Source organism: Sus scrofa, chromosome 10 (assembly GCF_054392235.1).
Source record: "Sus scrofa isolate SSC_HxYL_T2T_F1_AM1 chromosome 10, Sscrofa_HxYL_maternal_Yorkshire_Landrace_v2.0, whole genome shotgun sequence".
NCBI lineage: Eukaryota > Metazoa > Chordata > Mammalia > Artiodactyla > Suidae > Sus > Sus scrofa.
The window spans coordinates 37,616,014-37,623,141 of record NC_139392.1 but is presented as its reverse complement, the minus strand read 5'-3'; the positions used below and the strand labels follow the sequence as shown (position 1 = coordinate 37,623,141).

The 7,128-nt window shown below is 33.0% G+C and overlaps 1 pseudogene; it reads left to right on the top strand.

Moving 5' to 3' along the window:
• The first annotated feature begins 5,139 nt into the window (after nucleotides 1-5,139).
• LOC146398998 (olfactory receptor 4C46-like) lies at nucleotides 5,140-5,900 on the top strand (annotated as a pseudogene).
• Nucleotides 5,901-7,128: the final 1,228 nt, after the last annotated feature.

The window sequence follows — 7,128 nt, the reverse complement described above, 5'->3', positions numbered from 1 at the left end:
AAACAACAAAGTTGGAGGCCTAACCCTCCTAGATCTCATACAATAAATAAATCCACACACCTATACTCAATCTTCAACAAAGAAGGCAAGAATATGAAATGAAGAAAAGACAATCTTTTTAGCAAGCGATGCCAGGAAAATTGGACAGCCTCATGTAAATTGACAAAATTATAACACAACCTCACAACATACACCAAAATAAATTCAATGTCTTAAAGACTTAAACATGAGATCATCAAATAACACCATTAAATTCCTAGAAGAGAACATAGACAAAACATTCTCTGACATAAATCATACCAATATTTTCCTAGTTCAGTTCCTCAGGCAATAAAATAAAAAATAAACAAATGGGACAATATCAAACTTACATGCTTTTATATATATAACAAAGAAAACCATAAAAATGAACAGATAATTTACCAATTGGGAAAAATATATTTTTAAATGAAGCAATCTATAAGGCCTTAATTTCCAAAGTATATCAACATTTTATATAACTGAACACAAAAAATAAGCAAGAACAAACAAGAACAACAAAAAAAACAATCAAAAAAAGGGGAGAAGACATTCTAAATCCAAAGAAGACATGCATATAGCCAACAACACTGCTAATTATTACAAAAATGCAAATCAAAATTACAATGAAGTACCAGTTCACGCTGATCAGAATGGCCATCGTTAAAAGGCCTACAAATAACACAAATGCCCACCAATAGATGATTGGATTAGGAAGATATGCTATATGTACACAATGGAATACTACCCATCCATAAAAAGATGAAATAATGCCATTTGCAGCAACATGGATGGAACTAGAGACTCTCATACTGAATGAAGTAAGTCAAAAAGAGAAAGGCACACACCATATGAAATCACTTATAACTGGAATCTAATATACAGCACAAATGAACTTTTCCACAGAAATGAAAATCATGGACTTGGAGAATAGACGTGAGGTTGCCAAGGGAGAGGGAGAGGGGGAATGGGGTGGATTGGGAGCTTGAGGTTAATAGATGCAAACTATTACCTTTAGAATGGATAAGTGATGAGATCCTGCTGTGTAGCACTGGGAACTCTGTCTAGTCACTTGTGATGGAGCATGTTAATATGAGAAAAAAGAATGTATACATATGTGTGTGTAAGTGGGCTACCATGGTATACAGAAGAAAAAAATCTGTATTGGGAAAATAAAAATTAAAATTTTAACTTAAAAAAAAAACTCTGCAAATAACAAATTCAGAGAGAGTGTGGAGAAAATGGAAATCTCTTTCACTGTTGGTGGAAGTATAAATTGGTGTAGCCAGTATGGAAAACAGTATGGAGTTTCCTCAAAAAAAATAAAAATATAGTACCATATGATCCAGGTATCCTACTTTTCAGGCATAAATCTGGACAAAGCTATAATGCAAAAAGATACATGCCCCCTTATGTTCATATTAACACTATACACAATGACCAAGACAAACAACATAAATGTTTGCCAACACATGAATGGATAAAGAAGATGTGTGTGCAAACACAAAGATACACATGCACACACACACACACACACATGCACACATACACAGAATGGAATACTTCTCAGTCATAAAAAGAATAAATTAATGTCATTTGTAACAACATAGATGGATTTTGATATTACCATACTAAATGATGTAAGTCAGAAAGGGAAAAAAAGTCATATGATATCACTTACAAATGAAATCTAAAATATAACCCAAATTAACTTATCTACAAAACAGAAGTAGATTCACTGACATAGAGAATAGACATATGATTGTCAAAACGGGAGTGCTTTGGGGAATTAAAATTAGGGGGTATGTGGGCAGCAGACTCAGTTATAAATAGAATGGAAAAAAAGAAGTCCTAGTATCTAACATAGGAAACTGTGTTCAATATCAACATCATTAGTCATCAAGGAAAGCAAACAAAAACCAGAGTAATTTATCACCTAGTATAACAAAGGAAAATAATACAAAGTGATTAGAATGCGGAACAACATTTGTGTTTGAAGTTGAACTCCCTTCTTATGTTTGAAAATCGCTCCAAATATTTAATGTTGCCTAATGTTCCATATTGACTATCATAAAAGTCCCAGAGATAATTAGCAGATCTCCTTTGAGTGTCTATTTCCATAGTTTCAAATGTGAAAAATTATTTGGATTTGGATTTAAGAACTTTTGTATGGTTGACATTGACTTTATGTCCTCGGTGTTTTCTCAAGAAATTGTTACTCAGTTTTCAGGAAAAAAAAAAATCATACTGATAAGAACACAATTTCCTCTCTGAAATGTGTCCATAGTTTAACTGTATCCTTGGTCCCCATGCTGGAATTACGCCATCTCTGCTATTCACATGACATTCAGCATTCTTAGAAACCCAGTTTCAGATAGATAAAGGGGACTTGTGTGTTTTGGTTTCAAGTGCAGGAATACAATTCCCCATTCAAGAATGAGTGTCTCTCTAGCATATCTCTCCCAAATATTTGATTCTTAGACAAAGACTGTCTGTCAGAATAGATAATTATCTCCTGGGAGAGAAAATAGCAACTATGAGGCAAGATGCATGAACCTTTGTGGAAAACTCTTTAAATAGCCATGCATTCAGGTGAAAATGTGTTTTTTTAACATCTACACAACAATATCCATCAAGGATGGAATGACCCACTTGAATGTGTTTACACCACATATTCTGCCTCCTGCCTATGGGATCAGAGCCATCTGTAGAAGAGCATTTCTCCATAGTGTTTGAAATGAATCAATTCTAAATTTAAGTCACTGTTTTTCTGTGAAAACTGTTTGAGGATTTAGGCCAAAAGGAGAGATTTAGACTTATAATTTCTTTTCTATTGTGATACTGATTTATCTGAATCATCTGTTGTTTTAGTGTGTCATATCTTTCATATTGAAAAGTACTTATCCAACAGGAGGTAAATTTGAAGATGGTATTAATTTTGGACATCCTCAAATACTACTAATATCATCAAAGAATAGAAGGTAAGTTTTTCAATAGTGCTGATGCTCATTAAATTTTACTTTTTATATATATGTATCGTTACATCACAACATTTTTCAAACATAGTAATAGAGCAATTCATCTTCCTCCATTCTTCAAAAGATAGTCAGTAAATATCTTTAACCTAATTTGACAGATTAAAATATTTGATTCATAGATATTAAAAATTTGTAGGATCCAGCTCTCTCACCCCAGATATCCTTCTCTTGCCAAGAGGCACTTCTTTAAATAATTAAAACTAACTATGAGAGTAAAAATAATATTTAATACACTCACACACAAAAAGACATACATGTATTAAAAGATATAAATCATCACCCATTTATTCCAATCAGGAACATGGAGAATTCTTGCTGGGATCAACTGCTATGGACATTATCAATCTCTGTGGCTTCTTTAAATTAAAACTGGAGAAGTTTCTTCCTCAGCTTATTGCATAGTTAAATATTTCTCTGTATCTTTGCTCAAAATGTCAATTCTTCTTACTTTTAAGTTCACTGTAAAAAATATATATATATAAGTGAAGTTCCTTTGTGTGACCACAGGAGTTTAATATATATATTAATATATGTTTCCTCAATCAATACTCATAAAAATTTGTGACATGAACATTATTTTTATTTGATATTAAGGAAACATGGATGTAAGAGCCCAAGAAATGTACCCCAGATCAAGAGGTTGCAACTGGAGAAGAGCAAGATCTATGCTGTTCTTTTTTATTCTCAAATCAATATTCTCAACCACTGGGATTGTCATTTGAACATTTTGCAGAAGAGTCTATGGGGTTTTCATATTTTACATGGAGATTTGGGAGGCAGGAAATGGGGGTGAAGGAGGGACAAGGATAAAATGGAACTTTAGTGAAAACAGTACTACATAGTTATTAATATCTCTGTCAAAGAAGTTGCTTTACATAAGCTTGCAAGTAGTATTAAAACAATCTACTTATTATGGCCATGCCAAAAGTGGTTTACAAACTTAACATTGTATATTTACCATTGTATTGTATGTTTAATAATAAAAGATGTATTTTAAGAATATGGAATAATAAAGGATGTATTTTAAGAAGATGGAGGAAAAAAGATAAGATATATAATCCGAAATGATCTTATCTGCTACTTTGAGGCAGGATTCTTAATTTCTCTAGGCTTCTACTTCCTAGCATGTAAAATAAGTATAAAAATAATGGTAGTAATCATCTCATACATTTGTAATAAGAATTAAAAAAACTAATCTCCTAAAAAGATTTAGAGTACGTTAAATGTTCATTTTAGTTTTTATAAAGGTAATTTTATTGAGGAATTATTGATTTAAATATTTTAGTTAATATTTCATTAGTATTACTATTAGCATTAGTCTCAGAGATTCTGTGCAAAATGGAGAAAACAATACCATGTAGAGGATGCTGTCATACCATGTCCATGGAAATCAATCATTAAAAGTATATTTATTAGCTATTAAAAAGTTATTGGATTGCAGCAACCCAATTTATCAATTCTATTTCAGTAGCACCTGTATATTTTCATAACTTTGCCATTATCAACACCATGGTATATTAATGCCAACTATTATAATAGTCTGGTAATGAGGTCCATTCTCTGGCTTCCATCCCCTTACTGAATCAGAACCCACTTCATCCAAGTCAGACAAATATATTTACTAGATTTATATACAAGATTCTCCATTTCAAAAATCCCTCTTCTTACTTAAACTCATCTTCTCATATCCTTAAACTCATATTTTCATATAATCAGGAACTCATATTTGAATAATCTTAAGGAGACCAGGACTTTTCTACCCCTATTTCAAAAAATCTTATAAGAATTCAGAATCTGGTAGAATATAGGCATTAATTATTTATTAGATGGAAAATCTTACTAATCTCAAGGTGGAGTTAAAACAATTAAGCATTTTTTCTTTTTCAATTAATGTGGCTAACAATAACATGAACTTCATGGAGGTTGGGGACAATTTGAGAGAGTTCATTCTCCTGGGACTCTCACAGAATCCAAAGATGCCGAAAGTCATATTTTTTGTGTTTTTGATCATTGACATCATCTCTATGGGAGGAAATATGCTCACCATGCTCACCATCATTGTCAGTCCATTATAAAATTACCAATGTACTTTTTCCTGGCTCTTCTCTCTTTTATTGATACTTGCTATTCCTGGTCAATACCCCTAAGCTGATTGCAGATTCACTCTATAAAAAGAAAACCAGTCCTTCCATGAATTCATGACTCCAATTTTTGGCAAACATTTCTTCAGAGGTGCAGATGTCATCCTACTTACTGTGATGGCCTATGACTACTATGTGGCCATCTGCAAGCCCTTGCACTATGCAGCCTTCATGAATTGGCAGCTGTGTGGCCTGCAAGTGGGAGTGGTGTGGGTGGGAGGCTTTCTTCATGCAACTACACAGATCCTATTCATCTTTGGATTATACTTCTGTGGTCCTAATATCATAGATTACTTCACATGTGATCTGAATCCTTTTTTTGATCTTGCCTGCACTGATACCTGCACTCTTAGGGCTCTTTGTTGCTCTCAACAGTGGTTTTATATGTCTGTTAAACTTTGTCCTCTTGATTGGCTCCTATATGATCATTCTGTGTTCCCTAAGGACCAAGAGCTTGAAGGCTAGGCAAAAATCCCTCTCCACCTGTGTATCGCATATCATCATGGTGGCCCTATTCATTGTGCCCTGCGTATTTGTGTACATGAGAACAGCAGATACTTTACCTATTGATAAAGATGTTGCTGTATTCTACACTATGATAACTCCCATGTTAACCCCCTTGATCTATACCTTGAGAAAAGGACAGGTGAAAAATTCTATTAGGAAATTGTGTAGTATAAAAGTGATTTCAAGTGAAGTATAAATGAGCTTATAACTCAAAGTTGATTGAACACAGGCAAGGGTCACATTGTAGATAATATCTGTAAAGAAAAATTAACTCAAAAAATATAAATTCTGCAAAGAGAGGAGAAGAAATGCCTATAAGAAAATGGACAAAAATCCAGCCTAGGACTCATCTTTGCATATTGGGAAAACTCTACCAAATTGTCATTTAGTTTCTCTGACTTCATCATTGTTTATGGATGTAAAAAACTTACTACATTAAATAAATAAAATATACTGCCATTTATCAATAATCTCTATAACAATCCAAAGAGAGAAGCATAAGTGTTATCTGCACTTTTTATAAAAGGAAACAAACAGAAAGAAAAAGTTACAAAAGAGAAATCCTTTTTTTTTTTTGTCTTTTTATGGCTGCACCCATGGCATATGGGGGTTCCCAGGCTAGGGGTCAAATTGGAGCTACAGCTGCTGGCCTATGCCACAGCCACAGCAATGCAGGATCCAAGCCATGTCTTCAACCTACACCACAGCTGACAGCAATGCTGGAGCCTTAACCCACTGATCAAGACCAAGGATCAAACCGGCAACCTCATGGCCTCATGACTATTAGTCAGGTTCATTAATCACTGAACCATGATGCAAACTCCCAAAACAGAAATCTTGATGAAATTATAACCAAAATCAAACAGATCTCTAAGAACATGTTCCTAATTGTTGTGATATACTGTCAGGCAATGGTGATAGAAAGATAGCATGACTACTATTCAATATTTATAGAGACACAAACTATGCTGAAATATATTATGTTTGTAGATATAATATTAAACTTGTATAATTATCATTATATATGAGTAAATTCTGATGATTTTCATGAATAAATCTGACCAATTTTATATATCATAGCTGATGGTTTTATGTCCACTGTAATATTGTGATATATAATTACTTTAGAAATATAAAAGCAATGAACAATTTAATATCTAAGCATAAAGCAATAAATGTTATACTGTATTTACAAATTATCTTGTTGCATTCAGAATCATTTTGCCCCACACATGTAAATATTTTATGCTGATAAATAGCAGAAAGAGGAAGGATTCAAAGAAAATAATATTTAAAGTCTGACAGAAGTTCCAATTGACTAAATAAATAAATGGTATTATTCCATAAAGTACTAGCCTCCATGCTAACAATAGTTTGTACAAGTAGCACAATGTATGGTTCATAATAAAAGCCAAATGAATGCA